The sequence below is a fragment of the Aquarana catesbeiana genome, linkage group LG01 (genome assembly GCF_042186555.1).
Source record: "Aquarana catesbeiana isolate 2022-GZ linkage group LG01, ASM4218655v1, whole genome shotgun sequence".
NCBI classification, from domain to species: domain Eukaryota; kingdom Metazoa; phylum Chordata; class Amphibia; order Anura; family Ranidae; genus Aquarana; species Aquarana catesbeiana.
Genome location: NC_133324.1, coordinates 759887729 through 759912303, shown reverse-complemented (window position 1 = coordinate 759912303; position 24575 = coordinate 759887729).

Genomic DNA, 24575 nt, shown 5'->3' with positions numbered 1-24575 from the left:
CGGTTGAGAGTGCTACCCACTACACCTCTTGCTGTGTACTCCGTGCTTCTGGTCTGTTATGATGCCATTGGTTCATAGATAGGAGGGGCGGGGGTTTGAGCATATATTATCACTAGAGGAGATGAGGGCGTTACCTGAAGAAGGAGGCCACGCCTCCAAAACATGTTGTCCTAGCAATTGCATGAAGCTTACGAAAGGAGTCAGCTGCATCACTGTGCATCCCCTCCCTGGCCACGAGTGACGTCAGGCAGCGCCGGCTGGTCCGTGCGAGTGCTTTGGGCGGTGTGTGTTACAAGCAAGCAGGTGGTCTGTGCTTCCTGGAATACTTTACCACGCTGCTAGTTGCTGTGAGCTAACTGATCCCTACAGACCAGGAGAGGAGGCTATTATGGAGCTGTTTATGCCATTTAACGCTGGATGTTTGTGAGTGCAACCCTCGTTTTTTATACACTTATCTTCATCTATTAAACGATAACACACTAGGGCTGGCGCGTGCTCTCTCTTGTTTTTATATATTTTCAGAACCATGTCTAAAACCCAGTGGACTTTTGGGAGAGCTGCAACACCTTAAGCGAGGAATATACATACAGACTGTTTACTGTTGGAATAGGTATAGTGGGGACAGCGCTAAACTTGGTTTGTTGTGTGTGTTTGGACTTTACACGCACATGAACTTTAACCACTTCAGCCCCGGAGGATTTGGCTGCTCAATGACCAGAGCACTTTTTAAATTTTGGCACTGCGCTGCTTTAACTGGTAATTGTGCGGTCATGCAATGCTGTACCCAAACAAAATTTGCGTCATTTTTTTCCCACAAATAGAGCTTTCTTTTGATGGTATTTGATTGCCTCTGCGATTTTTATTTTTTGCGATATAAATGGAAAAAATTATATTTTCAACTTTTTTGTTGTAAAAATGTTTTAATAAACTCAATTTTAGTCATACATTTAGGCCAAAATGTATTCAGCCACATGTCTTTGGTAACAAAAATGTCAATAAGCGTATATTTATTGATTTGCGCAAAAGTTATAGCGTCTACAAACTAGGGTACATTTTCTGGAATTTACGCAGCTTTTAGTTTATGACTACCTATCTAATTTCTTGAGGTGCTAAAATGGCAGGGCAGTACAACCCCCCAATGACCCCATTTTGGAAAGTAAACACCCCAAGGAAATTGCTGAGAGACATGTTGAGCCCATTGAATATTTTTTTTTCACAAGTGATTGAAAAATGACAAAAAAATACAATTCTACAAAGTTGTCACTAAATGATATATTGCTCACACACCTGCATGTGGCAAGCCATCTCTCCTGAACAGAGGTTAGTCGCCACCTTGCGGTACTTGGCGAAAGGGAGAAGTCTGTAGGGCATCAAGTTCTCGACAGGCATCTCCTCCCAGGCTCTGGGGATCATTATTCCAGAGACCTGTTCTGCCATTATACAGGTCCTGCAGAAGGACTATATTAAGGTAAGATTTCTCCTTTAACATCACATTCTATGTATTTAATGTTTGCTAATGTATTGTATTTCTTTCCTCATTCCCTAATTACCATAATTGTAATATGCTGTGAATGTCCCATTTGTCCTCATGCATGCTGGAAGTCTTGAAACTTCCTTTTTTGTCCTTCATGCATATTTGCCTTTACTAACCTCCTCAGCATGCTATCCTGGGCCCATACCCACCTAGCCTAGTCACTAAACAATGTATTTTATCAGCTCCATAGTACTGCTTTACCCTAAACACCCCCTAAAATGTGTTGAAATGTTATTTGTGTGCTTAAATTCAGGCAGAGTGCCAGAGGCTTTTTTTTGGGGTCCCAAAATCATTTGGAACCCTCCCTCCCCCCCAAACCACTAAGTCAACCGATACCAATCCTCTATCTGCTGACTTTGCCAAACCCATACACACTATACCTACCTCTTTTGTGGTCAGATTTCTGTATGAATTCCCCAAAGCATGTAGTGAAAAGGCCTGCCCGAATACTTTCAAATGGTACTGTTTAAAGTTTTGTTCTCCTGTTATGTTGATAGGTAATTGCAGAATGTAAAAAAGTGCTTCAATTTGTACAGTGTGTATTTATGTTTTTTGTATTATGACACTTCTTATCTGTCCAGTGGGCTGCCAATAGTGTAAGTAAGGAGGGGCTGGCCAAAGTAACACATATTATTTATGCATTCAGCTTTCAATGAATTGGAGATGGTTACCTGTCCAAAACACCCCCCTCCCCTAAAATTTTAACAATGGCCCATCAGAGGGGGTGAGGAATATGATAAGTGTACTTTGTATATTTGTCTTTAAATACTCCTTCACATAAATGTTATACTGATGTTGGCCAAGAATGTTTGTGTCTAATCTGCTTGCAATGTTATGTGCAAAATTACTAATTATTTTTTTCTTGTTTGACTCCACAGTTTCCTTCAATGCCACAGGAATGGCAGACTGTCACTTCCCAATTTGCCCAGCGTTGGGACTTTCCCAACTGCGGAGGGGCAATAGATGGGAAACACATCCACATTGTACCACCCCCCCAACTCGGGGTCATACTATTATAATTACAAGGGGTTTAATAGTATAGTGATGTTGGCGGTGGTGTCAGCAACATATGATTTTCTCTATGTGGACGTGGGCAAAAATGGCTGGATGTCGGATGGTGGAGTCATCGCCCAGACGGGGTTTTACCGATGGCTCCAGAATGGCAGCTTGGGCTTGCCACCTCCAGAAGACAATGTGGAAGGACTCCCGTTCATGTTCGTTGCGGATGAAGCATTTGCGCTGGGGGACCATCTTATGCGGCCATTTCCTATGAGGACCCCCCGGACCAGAGGGTTTTTAATTATCAGTTGGCCAAAGCCAGAAGAGTGGTGGAGAACGCTTTCGGGATAATGGCCTGCCGGTTCCGCCTATTTCTGACACCAATCCACATGGCGGAATATAAACTCAACCATATTGTGCTTGCCTGCTGCATTCTGCACAATTATCTTCGAAAAATGCAACGCACTATGTGGCCTCATTTGGGATTTGGGACTGAGGCTGGCTTTCCTGATACTTCAACCCTGACGGCACTTGAAGCCGGCCGTCCTGGCTTGCCCCCCCAAAGCGACCGCAAAGTGAGACAAAAATATTTGGAGTACTTTGCGGGTAGGGGGGCCATTGATATGCCACACAATCAAGAAACATTTTAAAAATACATTTTTTTGATAAACTGAAATAATATTTCTTTGTATTTACTGCTTATGTTTCTTTTCTTTTGTGATTTTTTGTTAGTCACGAAAATGGCCTGATTGTGGCAAATTAAAAAGCACTATGCGAGTTATTTACCAAAGGAAAATCCACTTTGCACTCCAAGTGCACTGCAAAAGCGCACTTGAAACTGCAATGAAAGTGCACTTGTAGTGCAAAGTGGATTTGCCTTTTACATAACCCCCATTGTCACTGTAAACACCAACTTACTACAAAAACTGCTTTTGAGCATTGAAAGAAGAAGCCACACATTGTTGAGTAGAAAACATTTTACTCAAAGCACATTCACATGTGCGTTAGAAAAGGGTTTTTGAACAAACCAACAGCTTTGGTGTATTACATTTGTTTTGGTCACATTAGAAATATCCTTTTTTGGGTCAACAGGCATGTTTCCAAACATAATATACACAACTCAGGAACTTACAAAGTTCAACTTTGATAAAGTGTAGGCAATATCAGTCATTAGTATGTCCAAACTGTGTAGATATTGCCTTCATCAGATGGGGTGATGTCACCCCTGTAAAAGCCAAATTTTGAAGATGCACACAAATTGGGATTAAAAATAGGAATTTCCCTCCTGATCCCATGCCTAATGTCAACATGTGCTAGCTCCCATCATGGGGGATCAATGGACGTGTTTTGGGGGTGCAACCCCTTCCTCTCACCTACTTCAGTTGTGAGGAAGGGGTTGCACCCACAAAATGCGTACCTTGATATCCCGTGATGGCAGATAGCACATGTTGACACACCATGTGCATCTTCAAAATTTTAATTTTAAAATAATTTAAAACTTGTTTTTAAAAGCAAAAATACACAATATATTTTTGTGTGTTTTATATTCTGCCTAAAACATGAATGTTGTTCTTCATTTTTTGTTGAACATCATTGATGTTTTCCTTTATCTTTTCTAAATCACAATTGCACCCCATTATCTCCCCGATGAGGATCTGGGCACTGGTGAAATGAGATTCTTCTTCCACAACATCCACATCACCTAAAAAAAAAAAACACACACCATGCGTATTTGTGGTTTTGGGATTCCCCCTTCTTTAGGAGGTGTGGTGTTCGTGGTGCCCTCAGATGTCCCGAGTCTTTTCTCCCCTATGTGAATAAAAAAAAGGTATACTTAGAACACAGATACAGTATTTGAGGGCAGAAATAGGAAGATGATACATTGCTTGGAAGTGTCGTACAATTGTTTGTTTTGGCAGAATTCCAAGCTGAAGAAATTTTATTTTCCTTTCTAAAGCTGGAATACTTACCGTTTTTGTTAAAGTATCACACATGGAGACACCCCTAGTATCCACTGGAGCACCTGTGTGGGACACCCTAAAAAGTTTGTTCTGGTGTCCCACACTAGTGCTCCTGCATCCAGATGTGCAAACAGCTGCTGGGTGTCCTCTCCTTACACTGAATCAAGTTTGCATTTCATTCTAGTACAAACCCATCTAGACAACATACAACTTTTAATACAAATAGGCCTGAACAAATGTAGTTAACCTGCACTGCCCAAAACATCTTATAAGTGGGCGAATGAACGATGTTTCCTACGACTGATTACTGTGCCCATGAACATGAAAATTGCCATTTTAAACTGTACAACAGTAAAGAAAAGCACATGGAGCAGCACGAATGTAAGAAGAAGAATAGGAACACATGACAACTACTTACTTTTTTGAAGAATTCTCTTGATTCTTCTGTACTGATCGTGCTCCCTCAATTTGAGGTCTTACCATCGTTTCCTCAGTTGATCCTTGGATCGCCATACCCCAAAATTCCGGCGCAGACTCTTCACAACTTTAGCCATGATTTTGGCCTTTCTCACATTTGGGTTGGGGTAAGGTTCATACTTCCCATCATAGTCGGCCCTCTTCAAGATGTCCACCATCTCCACCATCTCCACCATCTCTGCAAAGGACATATTTAAGGCCTTAAATCTCCTCCGGGATGGGGACGTCTGAGCTTTCGTCATTGCTGCTCTCCTCTGCATGCACCTGCTGTGTCTCCGCCATGTTCTCTACCCACTGCACCAAAAGAGAAGGGGCAGGGAATATACTAGAAAGAACGTCAGGGGTGGGCGGAGTTTCACGCATGCGCAGTGTATATAAAGCGCAACGCGCATGCGTCGTACGTTTGATCTGTGAGCGGAGGACGGAGTATTGGAAGCGACGATCGTTATAACAAAGGTATAATTTCAACTTGGTGCATCAGTGGCCTATACTGCTTCTAGATTGAGGTCTATATTGGGACAAGATTAGGAGAGTTTAGCCTGACATTAGAGTTTGTCTTGTGTTGTGTCTTGCAGAGAAAATAGATGGGTTCAAAGACCACAGCTGTCTCCCAATCTTCATAGACAAGTACAGGGAGCTGACCTGTCTGTGGCAGGCCAAATATCCACATTATAACAACAAAATAAAGAGGCAGGCAGCGATGGAGAAACTGCTGGAGTTGGTGAAGCCGCAGATCCCCACGGCAGACATCAACTATTAAAAAAAAAAAATTGGTGGCCTGAGGAGCACATATAATCGTGAGTGTACTAAGGTCCAGAAATCCATGAGATCAGTAGCAGCAGCAGATGACGTTTATGTCCCCAGGCTGTGGTACTATGAGAGACTTAGTTTTCTTGCAGACCAGGCTGAAGTCAGGGAATCCCACTCAACCCTACCTTCCACGCTTCCTTCCACCCCAGCTGAGGCTTCTGATGCCCACCCTGGGCCATCCAGCCAGGAAGATGTGGAGGAGCCCAGCTTGAGCCAGGTATAGCATTGTTCAACATATTTCTTGTTGTAAAATAAATGATGGTAACTAAATGTTATTATTGATCACTAATTGCTGATTTAATAAATTGTTTTACATATCAATAGACAGTAGTGGCCACAAATGATTGGGACAAGAATGAAAAATGCTGGGGTCAGAATGATAGTCTTTTCTATTTATTAACATTCAATTTGCAACAGTCATGAGCTGAAAATTGTGTGTGAACAATTGTGTGAAAACAATGTCCCTTTTTCATACACAGGAATGCCTCAGCCAGGAGGAGGGTGTGGAATGTGACAGCCAGGAGGTGGCTGTGGAATGTGGCAGCCATGAGGTGGCTGTGGAATGTGGCAGCCAGGAGGTGGCGGGGGAAGTGGTGGTAGCCAGGAGGTGGCGGGGAAGTGGCAGCCAGGAGGTGGCCATGCCCAGTAGGAGCCTCACACAATCTCAGGTCCCTCCCCTCTGCCTTCAAACCAAAAAGGCCAGGAAGGGGAGTAACGTGGAGGAGGCAGCGCTCAGACTGATGCTAATGAGAACCATCCCCACTCTCCAAGAAGCCTTTGCATGCATGACTGCATACAAAATGCAGCAAATAGAGGAGGGCCAATGCCTCTTGTGTGAGGAAATTGTGGTCATCACCCAAAATAAGGGGTTGAGGGGCCAACTGACACCCAAAACCCACCTTTGTGAGTTGGACCATCCTCCTCCTCCTGCCACACCTCCAACACCAGAGCCACAGCCTGGAAGGAAGACAAAAAAGTGATGGCCTGGATTCAGTCTGGTCTGGCAAAAGATGCAGGCTGTGGTATGACCACAGCCTGGGGACATAGATGTCATCTGCTGCTGTTCCTGACCTCTGGGAGTCCTGGACCAGATTGTGCTCCCCATTATATGGACTTCTCAGGCTACCAATTTTTAGTTACAAAGAGCTGATGTGTGCCCTGGGGTACAAAGGCTTCGCTAATTTCACCAGTTTCTCCAGCGTTGCCTTCCTCTTTATTTTGCTATGACCCAGAATAAATGGCTATTTATTGTTCACAAATACTTGCCTATGTGTTTAACTTCAAAAAGGACAGGTTGTTCGTGAGTAGGTAGGTACATTTTCGAAATACAATGTGAAATGAATAAGGGACACCAACACAAACCAACCTCCTTGAGATTAAAAAATACAAGATAATAATGGTGTTGTAGTAATAATGCTGTTGTACTTGACACACACAATGAGAAAAAATATTAGAGAGATCACTATAAAAAAAAAAAAAGTAGATCTTGATAAAAAAACAAACCCCCCCCCCAAAAAAAAAATTATAAACATTATTATGGAGATCTGACGAAAAAAAATAATAATATTATTCATGAAATCACGAGAAATAATAAAGAAATCAGTTTGTGAGAACTCTGTGTGAATATGAGCAGCAAAACAACTTCATTATTCTAGCATTATAAAGAAGAAGAGAATGCACTGCATTAAACTATTTAAAAAATTGCAGCGCGACAAATGTGCTATCTCCGTTATGAATGGTAGTTTTACCAAACCGATCGCTTCCGTCTCGTAATTTATTCTGAGCATGCGGGGCACTTTGTGCTTCGGAATTGTGTACACACGATCGGAATTTACGCGAACGGATTTTGTTGTCGGAAAATTTGAGAACCAGATCTCAAATTTTGTGCGACGGAAATTCTGATGGACACTGTCCGAAAGAGACTACTCACGGTCGGAATTTCCGACAAAAGGCTCCCATCGAACATTTTCCATCGGAATATCGGACCAGGTGTATGGGGCATAAGGGTGTAAATTTTTTATTTCACTCCTCACTACCTATCACAGTACCAAAGGCCATAAAATGCCAAGATAGCACAAAAAACCCCAAATGACCCAATTTTGGAAAGTAGACACCCCAAGCTATTTGCTGATATGCATGCTGAGTCCATGGAATATTTTATATTTTGCCACAAGTTGCGGGAAAATGACAATTTTTTTTTTGCACAAAGTTGTCACTAAATGATCTATTGCTCAAACATGCCATGGGCATATGTGAAATGACACCCCAAAATACATTCTGCTGCTTCTCCTGAGTATGGGGATACCACATGTGTGAGACTTTTTGGGAGCCTAGCTATGTACAGGACCCCGAAAACCAATCACCGCCTTCAGGCTTTCTAAGGGTGTAAAATGATGATTTCACTTCCTCACTACCTATCACAGTTTCGGAGGCCATAAAATGACTAGATAGCACAAAACCCCCCCAAATGACCCCATTTTGGAAATAAGACACTTCAAACTATTTGCTGAGAGGCATGTTGAGTCCATGGAATATTTTATATTTTTGCCACTAATTTCGGGAAAATTAATTATTTTTTTTACACAACGTTGTCACTAAATGATATATTGTTCAAACATGGCATGGTTATATGTGGAATTACACACCCAAAATACATTCTGCTGCTTCTCTTAAGTATGGGGATACCACATGTGTGGGACTTTTTGGCAGTCTAACCGCGTACAGGACCCCGAAAACCAATCACCACCTTTAGGCTATCCATTACTGACACTGTCGACAGGGGGTGAAAGGGTTAACTGGGGGTGATCAAGGGGTTAAACCTTTATTAGGGGGCTTTAGGGGGGTAACCTAGACCTAACGGGGCCTATTACTAACTGCCCTAACACTTATTTTAGTCACAAATGACACCAATGCAGCGATCAGTGGAAATTCTGAAAACTGCAATTGGTGATACAGTGACAGGGAGTGAAGGGGTAAACTGGTGGGGCGATTGGGGGGTGGCAAGTGTACCTGTGTGTACTGGGGTTAGTGTAGTGTTGTGAAACTCATGGTTAGATGTTATCTCTCCTCTCACTCTAATCTAAAAGACTCCACGAGGAGAGATGACATCACTTCCTCCTGTCTGTGTTTACATTTACACAGACAGTGGAAGGTTTCCATTCGTTAGGAGCAATCACCAGGTCCAGACCATAAATCATCAGTCTGGTCCTGGGGACTGATTGGTCCGCTAACAAATCCTACTGCCGCGGGCACGGGGGGGGGGGGGGGGGGACGCGATCGCACGGGGAGGGAGGGACGTACAGGTACACCTATGTGCCCACCCGTGCCATTCTGCCGACATACAATGCGGCGGTTTGCAGCTATAACAGCCTCTTCTGGGAAGGCTGTCCACAAGGTCTAGGAGTGTGTCTATTGGAATGTTTGACCATTCTTCCAGAAGCGCATTTGTGAGGTTCGTCAATGTGGGTGAGAAGGCCTGACTCGCCTTCTCCGCTCTAATTTATCCCAAAAGTGTTCTATCGGGTTGAGGTCAGGACTCTGTGCAGGCCAGTCAAGTTCCTCCACCCCAAACTCACTCATCCATGTCTTTATGAACCTTGCTTTGTCCACTGGTCCAAATCAATTTGGTGGAGGTGGGATTATGGTGTGGTGTTGTTTTTCAGGGGTTGGGCTTGGCCCCTTAGTTCTAGTGAAGGGAACTCTTAGAGCATCAGCATACCAAGACATTTTGGACAATTTCATGCTCCCAACTTTGTGGGAACAGTTTGGGGATGACCCCTTCCTGTTCCAACATGACTGTGCACCGGTGCACAAAGCAAGGCCCATGAAGACATGGATGTGCGAGTTTGGGGTGGAGGAACTTGACTGGCCTGCACAGTCCTGACCTCAACCCCATAGAACACCTTGATGGCACTACAAGACCAAATTGATGAATTAGAGCGGAGACTACGAGCCAGACCTTCTTGTCCACATCAGTGCCTGATGTCACAAATGCGCTTCTGGAAGACTGGTCAAACATTCCAATAGACACACTCCTAAACCTTATGGACAGCCTTCCCAGAAGAGTTGAAGCTGTTATAGCTGCAAAGTTCATGTGCGTGTACAGCAAGCGTCCCAATACTTTTGGTAGTATAGTGTATTATAGTGTAAGCGCTGTTAGACCTTCTTTTTATAGACGTCTTTAATTCTGGCAAGAGGCTTTGATATCCCTCTGGGTGGCCCACATCTTGGCAATAAAAATTTGCGGGATATCTTCTGATGCACCTTGATCCTTCCAGCACTTCTACTGTGACTGACTTTCCACTTTCTATGAAGTTTATGAATTTATTGGGAACATTTTATTTATTTATTTATTATTTGAGTGCACTTTATAAGAATTGTGTATTTTTTATTTATTTATTTGTTTAAGAATTATGGTGAGAACTGTTTATGCACTTTATTATATTTGATTTATATATTATTTGCATACATATACATTTAATTTTAGGGAATTCAGTTTGTATTGTTATGTGTAGATACAATGAGTGCTGCTTTCTTCTGTTGAATTTTTAAATTTTTTAGTTTTTCTGGATTCATGACACTTTTAGCGCAGGATATTTTTTTGTTATATATAGGTTGTACAAGCGCAGGACAGGAATGCCTCTGCTGGGCAATCAGGGTATGGAACATATTGAGCGCTCATTTTCAGAGGGCATCTGGTAAGTCAAACATAAACATGGCTCTGCATCCTAAGAGATAAGTCTAGCAAATGGTACCCCCTCAGTGGAACTGTCTTTGGAGGAAGATTGGACCTCACTTTCACTTAATGCAATGCCTGTCTAGCCACTCAGTAGCTGTTCCCAGGATATCAAAAAATTGTACTGCATAATTAGTCACCATTTGCAGCTGGGCCTGGTATATCATTGAATATGAAAGTTGCAAGCGTTTAAAGGTACTTTTTGACCTTTGAAACTGAGCTTGATGCTTTTGGACTTCAGGTGAGAAATGTAGAAAAAAACATGTCTTTAGTGCCATTAAAGGATACTTCTTTCAGTTCTCAGGCTCTGCGTGGGATACTTTTTTGTTTCTATAGTTCAGGAGATAAATTAGGAAGGGTCTTGGAGATTGCTTGGAGGTAGAGGACATGTAGGGACTGTAATGGCAAAAAGTGTTCTTAAGGCTGGATTCACACTGCCGTACAGAGCGGATCACAGCAGGGGTCCAGTGCATCCCTGTTTACTGTTTCAGGTCTGATTTCGATCTGAATTTTTGGCTGAATTTGGACCTGAAACGGACCAGAAGATGCACAGGACTCCTGTGCAATTTGCTCAGAAGCCGCCCCGGAGATGTGTGAACAGGCTCCATTGAGAGCCGTTAAAAATCTCCTGACATGCGAATTGGATGTGGGGAAACTGCATCCAATTCGCAATAGCGTGAACCAAGCCTAACTGAAAAGCTCCAGCAGCCAGCATTCTGCAAAGCCAGAGGGTTAGTGCCCTCATTCAAGAAGGATAGTCAGTCTAAAGCTGGCCATACATGGATAGAAAATCATTTGAAAAAGCGAAAATTTACCATTTATGTAATTAACGTGAGAAAAAATGTGGAAAAAAATTAGATACAATGATGTCATCAACACACAGTCGTTCAACAGATCTTTATCAGAAACAAACATTTTTTGGATCGATTTTCTATCTATGTATGGCCAGTTTAACATTATTGCACCTTAGTATCCCTTTAGGTGTTTTGACTTTAGAATGTTGGCGTCAGCTTTGTTCAAAGCAATCAGACTCAGGTGTTGGGTGAATCTTTTAAGGCAAGCATCATATACCTCCTTGCTTTTTCTTCAGTTATTCATCTGGTGTGAGGAGTCTGTGAGCTGCCTGAGCCATCTTGGACACCCTATTCAGTCACACCAACTCTGTCTTTTCATCTTGTCATAGCAGGAAGATAGATCAGTATGTCTTGTGGGGCATAGTAGGTTGCCCAGCTTGTAGGAGCAGTTAGATGATAGCAAGTTTTGGATTAGCAGGTCCAAGGGGTCCTTGAGAATGTCAATTTAGACAAAACTAATCAGGGCAGAGTCTCAGGGTTGACATCACGCCACTGTACAACTCTGGGTCGTCAACAGCTCTCTCAGTGAGATTTTACTGTTTTTTCGTTGTCACATTATTTTAACTGGATAACTGCCTCTGTTCTTCAATAAATCTTTATTTAAACTACTACACTATCACTGGCGTTCTGTTGGCTCCATGGTGAGCTCTGTCTTTTCCAGTAGGAGTTGCCTTTTGCTGCTGCCTAAGAGGAGTGATTCCAGAGTGGAAGTGCATAAACCTGGAGAGGATTTGTGTCTAAGAAATATGCTGTATCTGCTATACTTGTTACAGCTTATGGTTTGGTGAGAGTGCATTTGATTAAAGGAGAAGTACAGCCAAAGCTAGTTTGGCTGCACTTTTCCTGTGGATCACAGGAGTGCGGTTCTTTCTGCACTCCTGTAACCTGTTTCCAGCAGAGAGCGGGCTGAAGCCCACAGTCGGCTGATGTCACAGATCCGGTCCGGGCTCGGGAAGGATTTCTACCATATGGTTGGGATCCGCCCACATGCCTGAACCAGCACCCAGCTCAGCCTCTCAGCAAGGCGAGGCGCTGAGACCCTGAGCCGCCCGCTCCTGCCCCCAGCACAGCCAAGCGCTCCAGCTCTCTGCTTAGGGAGCTGTGAGAACCGAGCAATATGTGGTGTTAAATCGCTCGGTTCCCAGTCTTAAAGGCGCCGGGGGACAGAAGCAGCATCGGAACAATCCACCTAGGTAAGTATGATTATTAAATAAATAGAAAACTCATACTTCTCTTTTAAGGTGGTGTCACTCGGTGTTCTTGTTACACTGCAAGGGTCTGATAGGTGATGGAAGATTTTTGATTTAAGAGAGACTTCATTTTTTGCACATTGAACACAAATTATTTATTTTTTTGAACGTTTTTGTTATATTCACTGGTGCTGCATCATTTCACAATTTTGTGGGTTTTTTATGTATGCTAACCCTAAGATTCTCAGACTTGAAAAACAAGATTCACCCCTGATATACTTCAAACCATTGCTGAATTGAGCCTGGTCGATTTACCCATAACTATTACTAAAAAGTACATAACTAGGTAGATTCACCTTTATACAAAAAAATGTCACAACCCCTGAAGCAGTCATCTAAAAAAAAAAACCTTTGTCCATTGTTGAACGCTGGAGAAGTGCTTGGTTACACTTACAAATCAAATATCACTGTGGACCATTATCAACATCATAGCAAATGATGCATTATGTGCATTTTGAAAGGAAACAATTACTTTATGTAGTGTAAGGATTTGCCTATATAATCCATTCTCATTATATTCAGTCAGGTAGATCCTCACATTACACTAAACTTGATTTAATACATCATATCCAAAACAGATTTTGATTATGGTTGGTAATACATCTGATTAATTGCAGTAGCTCCAAATCAATAAGGCTGAGTTATTGCAGTGCAATACATGTCTCACTCTAGTGGCTAGACAATAAATCTGTACATTTATTTGTATAGAGGGAAATTATACAACAAAAATGTATACATCCCATTAAAAAGTTATTTTAAAGTAAACATTACAACAAGAACTCAAACGAGAACAATAGTTTATTGTCAAATATACTGGAGAATGTTTTGATTGCCTCTTAAGGCATGCCTGAAGTGCTTTTCTAGAAGTAAAGAGGGTACATGAGATAGCATCTTTCACTTTGTTGTTTTCCTGTTCACATAATGAACCTTTTAAGGAGCTGCAATGGAAATGTTCAATGGGTACACTATCAGATAAAATGACCTTGAGGAAACAAATTCAGAATTCCCTAAAACCCTTACTTTATATAATCTACTGTATATTCACTTTAGATAGAATTGCTGCTATTTTTTTGTATGACACAACTACAAGTTTAGCTTTGTAGTTTAGTCCTTGCTTACAAAGCATTGGTTTTCAAAAAATGTATACATTTAATCAACAATTTGGAAAATTATGTTTGTTATATTATTATAAATGTGTTTTAATACATTTTTGAATCTAGACAAATGGAACCCTTGTAGGTTTATTCCATTTTATTCATCCCTTGTTTTTTCTTTGGAACTTGACATTCCTTAATTAGGGGATCCTAACACAGATCAATATCTGTATTTGGTCTTGTAGTGCCATGTCCCATTTTCTTTCTAGAAATGTAGCTTATTTTTTCTTTGCTAAGTTTTAAATGCAGTCTATTTTTTATGCAAATCTTGCACTGTTAGTGAGGGAAAACCTCCTCAGTGGCGACCCATACAACAAAAATATCTAAAATAGTAAAGGTCTTGCAAGCTACCAAATTAAAGTTCCCCTATCTTAATATAGTATGATGACAGCTGCTAGCACTAATCATGTCCCATACTAACGTGTGAGATTCATAGATAAATAGATAAATCATGTGCTGCGCTATCCCCTTAATGATCTGCTGAACCTGCAGCAAAAACCTAAAAAACAAAATTGTTAACAAAAGAGATGTGCCTATAAAATCAAATCCAAGGCTGAAATAATAATATATAAGTGACTAATGTCGTCATACAGCTTACAACATCATATAACGTGAATATACACACATTTCATAAAATATAAATATTGATACAAAAGTGATCCATAAAGTGCTCAAGTGCATATAATTCCGTGATACTCTGACCAACCAGAGTCAGTTTTCAGTGTCCTTAATACAGAGATAATAAATGTGACTTGACTGTGACTGTGAATATAGCGATCTGCAGCAGTGATTACACTCAGGCGCTCCCCACTCAAAGGTAATGGCCGCTCACCTCAGAGCATGTGACCTTGCAATTAAGTTTGGTCAATACACGCTTTTGAATCATCAAAATGGATTCCAGGTCAGGTTGCAAGGTCCAAACACTGCTCAAAGATGTAGCCTCCTCAAATATAGATATCAAAAAGAAATTTCCATAGTGTGATACAGTTTTAAAAGATTTTATTTACTGCAAACAAAGCCCTATTATAGGGTACTCACATGGGTCTGGTGTGTTAGTGCACCACTGGAAGGCACAGGAGGCAGCTGGTCTGTCTTATGGAGTAGGAGCACACAATCTCATCCACGACTTGGCGCTATTAAGGCATGCTAGTGCACTGCTCTGTAACGCACCAGACTTTAAATATATAATCATTTACAGTACATAATATCATCAAAAGATTTTGAGAATCTGGAGAAATCTCTGTGCACAAGGGACAAGGCTGAAACACAATATTGGATGCCTGTGGTCTTTGGGCCTTCAGACGGCACTGCAAAAAAAACAGGCATGATTCTGTGATTGACATCACTGCATGGGTTCAGGAATACTTCTAAAAATCACTGTCTGTGAACACAGTTCACCATGCCATCTAAAAATGCAAGTGAAAGCTCTAGCATGCAAAGAAGAAGTCATATCTGAACATGATCCAGCAATGTGCTGTATTCTCTGGGCCAAAGCTCACTTAAAACGGTCTGTTGCAAAGTGGAAAACTGTTCTACGGTCAGACGAATCAAAATTTTACATTTTTTGGCAACGATGAGCACCACGTCCTACAGACTAAAGAGTAGAGGGACCTTCCAGCTTGTTAACAGTGCTCAGTTCAAAAGCCTGCATTGACCTTGCATATTTCAGCAGGTCAATGCTAAACCACATACATGCATCTGTAACATCATGGCTTTGTTTGGGTGCTTAACTTCCTGCCTGCAGTCCAGACCTTTCACCAACTGAAAATATTTGGTGCATCTTAAAAAAAAAAAAAAAATGACAAAGATCCAGGACTGTTGAGCAGTTAGAATCCTATATCAGGCAAGAATGGAACAACATTCATCTTCCAAAACTCCAGCAACTGGTCTCCTCAGTTCCCAGATATTTACATTAGTAAATGAGTATTGAGGGGTTGCTACACTGTGGTAAACATGGCCGTGTCACAGCTGACTCAGATTTTTCAAATTATTCCTGTGTTTATCAGCGTATATCATGCACAGGCGTATAACACGCACCCTAACTTTAAGAGGGAAGTTTCAGGAAAAAAACTTTCCACAGCCCCCTGCACAGTGCACAGACCTCTTGCACAGTACATGGAACCCCTGCACAGTACACAGACCCCCTGCATAGTACACAGACCCCCTTCCCTGCATAGTACACTGCCCCCTTTCCCTGCACATCACACAGCCCCCTTTCATTATAAAGCCCCCTGCACTCCCAGGAGACCCCTAGTCTCCTGGGACAGCACTGCCAGCATACTCTAAAGTAAAAACATCACTGTCAGCCCCTTCTCATACACTACTCCTCCTGAGTCACTCTCTTTGTAAATCATAGCCTCTCAATACCTCAATTACCTGCTCTCTCGTGGACCCAGTCATGTGACTCTCCTCTGCTGTTTCATTGACGGTCACATGACCGCTCTCCTCCTCCAATCAAAACACTTGAGGAGGAGGCGGAGCCGGAGGAGGAGAGCAGCCAGCAAGAGCCACGTTAATTGAGGTATTTAGAGGCTTTCATTTACATTGAGAGTGACACAGGAGGAGCAGTATATGAGAAAGGGCTGGCAGTAATGTTTTTTCAACTTTAAAGTATGCTGGAAGCGCTGTCCCAGGGCCAGGAGAGGTGGGGCAGCCGGCCTGACACCCCCCCCAATGGGAGGCACCCGGGTCAGACCGCCCGATTTCTGCCCCACAAAAACATATTGGCGTATAACACGCAGGCACGCTTTTCCCTCTGTTTTCAGGGGGGGAAAGTGCGTGTTATATGCCGATAAATATGGTATATATCTCCCAGAACTGACAAAATTGGCATTATTAAACTGAAAGGAGAAGTGTAGCCAAAGCTTTTTTGGCTATACTTCTCCTATGGATCACAGAAGTGCAGTTCATTCTGCACTCCTGTGAGCCATTTTCAGCCAACAGCAGATGTCACTGAGCCGGTCCAGGCTCTGAAAAGATCCAGACTATATGGTCGGGATGCACCCAGAACCCTAAACTGGCAGCTGGCTCAACCTCTTAGTGATATGCTGAGAGCCTGAGTCCCTCCTGCCCCCTCCACAGCCCAGTGCTCCAGTGAGAGCAGAGGGGAGAACTCAGTTGTCACTACAGAGCCGGCATGGGCCACCTAGGTGAATGAAAGTTATTGCAAAAAAAAAAGGAAAAAATCTAATTTAAGGATTAAAGAGGATAAAAACATGCTTAAATATTTTATATGTTGAAATTATATTTTAAGCAGTGGATAGCTTCCATAATTCATATAATCTGCTAAAACTGTACTGTATAACTTGTATCAAATGCTAGGCTGCTTTAGCCTCATAAAACAATTGCGTTTTTACATATACCCTTATGTCCAAAGATTAGTAGATGTAAGTAGATGTAAAAAAGTTCTGGGTGTAAGAAGACACTTCTCAAATATCATCTCACACAGCATAATGGATAGGTGCAGCCATGGCCAGCGGTTGTATGTGCCTTTTTTCCCCAGGAATATCAATATGATGTTTTTAACCATCTTTCTTTGTCATAATTAATGTACCGTCCACTTGTGATGATGGGTATGAATTCCAAGAATTGTGTGATGATATTCATTCCAGAGCATTAAGTTGAGTTTGTGATGCTGTGTTGCTATAGCAACTCTTTAACAAATTTATCAGGTTAGATTACATATCGGTTGATGTGTAGCCACAGCAACCATTAGTCTATGCATTTGGCTTTTTATGTATTTCAGTTTATGAAACATCACCACTGAACAAATGCTAGGTGCTAACTAGATACAGTATTATTATTTTTTTTTTAATCCGATGACACATCAGCAAGGAGTTTTGAAAGTTTTCTTAAAAAAAACAAAAGTTATTATACTGGTTAAATAAAATGATTACAAATGTCAAACTTGCTTGTTCAATTACATCAAAAGAGTCTGAAATCTCAATGCCATGCTTTTGGAAATGTGTATGGAAGCTGCCTTTAATGTGCCTATAGACCAGTTGCAGAATCCACAATGAACCATGGGCAGGAGCCTAGGACCTTGAGGATGCCCAGTGGGCACAGCTATATCCTTTGTGATCCTGCAGGAGGAACAGCCAAACTGATCAAGCCTGTGAATCTGGCTGTCACTCCACTAAAAAGGATGCCTTTATTGCCTATGTCTGATGGAGTAGGCCATGCCAGTACAAACAGTAAAAATAGGGGATTTTCCCTGTGACTTTGGAATCATCTTCAATGTCAATCAACGTGATGGGGGGGGGGAGGTAAGACTGCTACCATGCCTAGGGCTCCATCAGTGGTGGCTGGTGCTCAATATTTGGGGTGGGGCGGCAAACCAATGGCATCCCCCCCGGCTGGAGAGTGGGAGACGGATGACAAAGCAGCGATCAGCCTCCCCACAGGGGACAGAGAGACGAACGAAAAGGCGGCGATCTGAGGCCCTCTTACCTTAGCAGATAACAAGTCCTGGCCGGGATGACACTCTGATCTCCCCTCCTCCTCCCTTCACCGTCCAAGCCGGGGAGTGCTGGATGTGGCTGCAGGTGAGCTGCCCCTGGAGACCGCACTACGGGGCCCTTGCTTCTCCTCCTGGCCAAACAGGAAGTGGGTCCTGAGACCCCTGGCCAATTAATTCACTATTTTCACACAAGTGGGTGAGCCCACCCTTTTTTGAAGCCAATTAGAGCCTCAGGCTCTAATCATGTGCTTAAAAAAAAAAAAAAAAAACCCCATTGGAATCCATACCTCCAGCTCCCTGCATATAGATTAGGGGTTGGGCGCATGGATTAGAGGGGCGGCGCCCCTGTGCCCCATATGGACAGGCCGCCACTGGGCTCCATTCTACCCTAATCTGTTGCTGTACCAGACTCTAGTGTAAACTATAGAAGTTCCAGGACTCGAAATATGTAGAAATGGAATGCCTTGCCTTCATTGTGCATCATTTGCTGTTGTAGCTGACTAATCTATTTGATATTCCCGCAAGTATTATTATGCCTCAATGAGTCTAAGCCATTATGCCTTTCAGCTCATTTTCTGTTTCTGGGGAAACTTCCTGATCTACTCTTTCCAGTTTTTTTTTTTTTTTTTAAGTACTCTTTTAGGTTAGCATTGGATCCACACTCATAGAAGCAGCTTGTTATTGGTGCGTCACTTACACAGCTATTGGCACATACTGTATATACTACTGGCCCTGTGCTGTTACGAGAGAGAGGCTAAAATAAACTCTACAGCCTTCCCCAGAATAAAATAATTCCATGTCTATAATTTTGAATTAGCTTTAAGATAGAAGTCAACATGTATGTGTGGACATATGTTGGACTTGAAATACATCCAGAACTGTGCTTTTTGTAAAAATACTAAAAGTTGCAACTATAAAGTGGTATTAAACACAAAATCTACCCACTTTAAGACCAAGCCCTTTTCTGACATTTGTTGAAATCAGTAGTTTTTTGCTAGAAAATTACTTAGAACTCCCAAACATTTTTTTTATTTTTTATCAGAGACCCTAGAGAATAAAATGGTCTTTGTTGCAATATTTTATGTCACACTGTATTTGCGCAGTGGTCTTTCAAATGCAATTTCTTTGAAAAAAATTCACTGTAATGAATTAAAGAAATAAAAAACAAAACAGCAAAGTTAGCCCAATTTTTTTGTATAATGTGAAAGATTATGTTACGCCAAGTAAATAGCCACCTAATATGTCATGCTATAAAATTGCACACGCTTGTGGAATGGCGACAAACTACTGTACTTAAAAATCCATAGGCAATGTTTTAAAATGTTTTTACAGGTTACCTGTTTAGAGTTACAGAGGAGGTCTTGCACTAGAATTACTGCTCTCACTCTAACGATCGTGGCAATACCTCACATGTGTGGTTTGAACACCGTTTCCATATGCATTCGCTTTAGCGTGCAAGCTCAAAGTGATGGGGCGCCTAAAAAAAGGTTTTCCTTATTTATTTTACTTCTTATTTTTGCATTGTCCCTTTAATTTGTTTTTGTTTTTTTGATCACTTTTATTCCTATTACAAGGAATGTAAACATCCTTTGTAAAAGAAATAAGCATGTCAGGTCCTCTTTAATGAGAGATCTGGGGTCAAAAAGACCAAGAGATGGGACTGTACAGCACCCAGTCCCACAGCAGAGGCATCTGTCTGTACCACAAACTCCTTTGTGAAATCTGGGGTCACGAGCACAGGTTGTGCACAAAGAGCCTGCTTCAACATTTGAAATGCCTGCTCTGCCTCCGGATTCTACTTAATCATGACCGACTCTCTACCCTTCGTCAGATCTGTCAGTGAGGCTACAATTGTGGCAACATTGGGTATAAAACGCCTATAGTATATTGTGATCCCAAGAAATGCACAAACTTGCTTCTTATTTATAGGTTGGGGTCACTTTTGAACCGGATCAATCTTGTTGATCTGAGGCTTGATCAGCTTGCAACCAATAATGTAGCCAAGGTATTTGGCCTCCTCCAAGCCAATGGCACACTTTTTGGGGTTGGCAGTGAGTCTTCCTATTCTAGGGGAATCTACTATGGCTTGCACCTGGGGCAAATGAGATTCCCAATCTGGTCTGTGAATGATGACATTGTCCAAAAAGGTGACTGCATATTGGCGATGTGGTCTCATTGTCTTGTCCATCATTCTCTGGAATGAGGCAGGAGTCCCATGCAAACCAAAAGGCATCCACTTATAGTGGAATGACCCCTCAGGGGTAGAAAAGGTCATCTTCTCTTTTGCAGATTCTGTTAGGTGTATCTGCCAATAACCTTTAGTCAGATCCAAAGTAGTTATGTACCGGGCACTTCCAAATCTGTCGACAAGCTCGTCGACCCTAGGCATTGGGTACGCATTAAATTTGGACATGCTGTTCATCTTCCTGAAATCATTACAAAACCGTATAGTGCCATCTGGTTTTGGGACTTGTCTAGTCACTGTGGGACTCCTCTATCACATCTAACTCTAACATGTTCTTTATTTCATTTGTAACTGCTTCTCACCTAGGGTATTCTATAGGGCTTTACATTTACAGGAGCACCTAGTTCCATAATTATGTCATGCTGTATAACACTGGTCTGTCTGGGTAGGTGAGAGAAAAAGTCTCTATTCTTACTCACAAACTCTTTAACGTCCTTCTGTTGAGCCACTGACAAGGTTTCAGTTATGGGTACCTCAATTGTCACAAGGGCCATATCCTTTTGGGGGGTTGGCACTGCCAGTAAAGTCTCTGTCCCTCCAAGGTTTCAAGAGATAACGTGATATATTTGCTCTGTTTTCCTTTTCTCTGGCTGGTAAACTTTGTTTACTTACCCTTCTCTTTCCATAATTTCAAAGGGATCTTGCCACTTTGGTAGGAATTTACTCTCAACTGTGGGAACCAGTACCAGCACTCTATCACCAGGGTTTAAGGTTCGGGTCTTGGCACCCTGATTATAAACCCTTCTCTGGGCCTCCTGGGCTTGCTCCATATGTTCCTGTACAAGCGGCATGACAGCAATTCTCATCAGTGAGATATGCTCAATGACACTTCTATAAGGCGTGGTCTCTCCTTCTCCCTGAGATGTTTACCATATAGTAGGGATGAGCCTGTGGTTCGAGTCAAACGTAAGTTCGACTCGAACATCGGGTGTTCGTTTGCTCTAAAACGAACCGAACATATGGGGCGTTCGCAGAAATTTCGAGTGACGCGGAATGCCCATAATGCACTGCGAGATCACAGTGCATTGCTGTATGATGATTGGCCAAAGCATGCACCTAACCTGCATGCTTTGGCCAATCACAGCATGCTCTGCTGAGAGAGCCCTAATTGGCCAAAGACAGGGTGCCCTTGGCCAATAATGGCCCAGGGGGACTAAGTCCACGCCCCACACTATATAAGGCTGCTTACAGAGCGGCCGTGTGTAGTGTTGTTGGCATGGAGAGAGAGATAGCTTGAGTTAGATTAAGCAGGCAGGTTATTCAGTTAGTGGGAGTGTATTTGATATATATATATATATATATAGATAGATATATATATATATATATATATCTATCTATATATATATATAGATATATATCTATATATATATATAGATAGATAGATATATATATATATATATATCTATATATATATATATATCTATATATCTATATATATATATACTCTGCTTTAGCATAGACTATACATTCAGTGTTTACTATATATTCAGTCAGTGCAGGCAGTGCATTAATATATATACTGTATACAGTCTAGTGTGTGTGTATGTATATATATATATATATATATATATATATATATATATATATATATATATATTCTGCATCCAGTGTAGCCTATATCTACAGAGCATTCCATGGTGTACTGTTTCTAATGCACTTCAGGCGGTGTATTAATATATATTTATATATATATATATATATATATATATATATATATATATATATACATACATATACTCTGCATTCAGTGTAGCTATATCTACAGTGCATTCGGTAGTGTACTGTTTCTAATACACTTCAGGCGGTGTATTAATATATATATATATATATATATATATATATATATATATATATATATATATATATATATATATATATATACAGTATATATATATATATATATATATATATATATATATACTCTGCATTCAGTGTAGCCTATATCTACAGTGCATTCCGTGGTGTACAGTTGCTAATACAGTGAAGGCGGTGTACACAGTATCTAATACAGTGTGTACAGTTTCTACTACACTTCTGGTGGTGTACACAATATACAATACAGTGCAGCCGTGTTACAGCTGCTAATACACTTCAGGCAGTGTACATAGTATCTAATACAGTGTGTACAGTTTCTACTACACTTCTGGTGGTGTACACAGTATACAATATAGTGCAGCCATTGTACACTTTCCAATACCTTTCAGGTGGTGTACACAGTATCTAATACAGTGTAGTGTGGTGTTGCAAAACAAAAAATACATCATGTCCGGAAGGCCACCAAGCAGAGGCAGACGCTCACAGGCCACTAAAAGAGGGCAAGCAGCCTCAGTGTCTACAGTCAACAGTGGTGGTCGTGGACATTGTGCATCCTCTGCAGGTGGCCGTGGGGCACTCTTGTCCTTTTTTGCTGCTGATGGCCATGTTATTGAGCCACAACATGCAGAAGAGTTGGTGGAGTGGATAACAAAGCCGTCCTCATCCTCCACATCCTCTGTCACCCAGGCTCAGAGTAGTTTGCTTTCCAACACAGCTGCCAAAGCGGCCTATTCCACCAGCTCCTTGTCCAGAGTCACTCCTTCCGTAGCCCCAGGGAAGTCCCGTCAAGTCACCGTGCGTCAGAGGGGGGCGGGGTCACCGGGTGGCCCCGCCCCCCGTCATTTAAGAACCATCAGAAGAGGAGAACTGTCACACAGTGGCAGCCTCCCTCCATGCCATCATGGATGCGGAGCGGCCCGAAAAGAAGATGAAGAGAAGAAGATGAAGAGAAGAAGATGAAGAGAAGAGCGGGAGCCTCCCTCCATGCCATCATGGATGCGGAGCGGCCCGAGGAGAAGAAGGGAAGAAGACGCTGACTCCACGGAGGAGATGCCGGACGAGAACACCGGAGGAAGAACCAGAAGAATCAGAAGAAGAAGAAGACGGAGGAAGAAACCGATAGCAGATAGAAGAAAGAAGAAGCATTTAAATAAAGGAATTGTCAAAAACTGTCTCTTGTCATTTTTAACATTTTTGACAGTTTTTTAGTGAAATGGTAGGGGTACTTTTGTACCCCCTTACCATTTCACACAGGAAGGAGGGCCAGGATCTGGGGGTCCCCTTGGTAAAGGGGGCTTCCAGATTCTGATGAGCCCCCCGCCCGCAGACCCCCACAACCACTGGCCAGGGTTGTGGGGATGAGGCCCTTGTCCTCATCAACATGGGGACAAGGTGTTTTGGGGGCTACCCCAAAGCACCCTCCCAATGTTGAGGGCATGTGGCCTGGTATGGTTCAGGAGGGGGGTGCTCTCTCGTCCCCCCCTCTTTTCCTGTGGCCTGCCAGGTTGCGTGCTCGGATAAGGGTCTGGTATGGATTTTTGGGGGGACCCCACGCTGTTTTTTTCTTAAATTTTGGCGCGGGGTTCCCCTTAAAATCCATACCAGACCTAAGGGGTCTGGTATAGATTTTGAGGGGGACCCCTCGCCATTTTTGTTTTTAAATTTTGGTCGGGGTTCCCCTTAATATCCATACCAGACCTGAAGGGCCTGGTATGGAATTTAGGGGGACCTCCACGTCATTTTTTTTTTTAAATTTTGGTTCGGGGTTCCCCTGTGGGGAATTCCCATGCCGTTTTTATCAATGAACTTCTATGTGTATTGTCGGACCGGCAATGCATTAATAGCCGCGAGTAGTTTTAAATGACTTTTTTTCCTTTGAAATGTCATTTTGCTGTCAGACTGTTCTAAACACAGGAAACATGCGCCCCTTTACAGGCATACTATAGACACCCCCCAGGTACGAAATTTAAAGGGATATTACACTTTTATTGTTTGATTTGTTTGTATTTATTAAAATCAATGCTCCCGAAAAAATGACAGTTTTTAAAACTTTTTTTTGCATTGATCCATGTCTCCTGGGGCAGGACCCAGGTCCCCAAACACTTTTTATGACAATACCATGAATATAAGCCTTTAAAATTAGCACTTTTGATTTCTCCCATAGACTTTTAAAGGGTGTTCCGTGGCATTCGAATTTGCCGAGAACACCCCAAATTGTTCACTACTCGGCGAACTTGCGAACAGCCGATGTTCGAGTCGAACATGAGTTCGACTTGAACTCG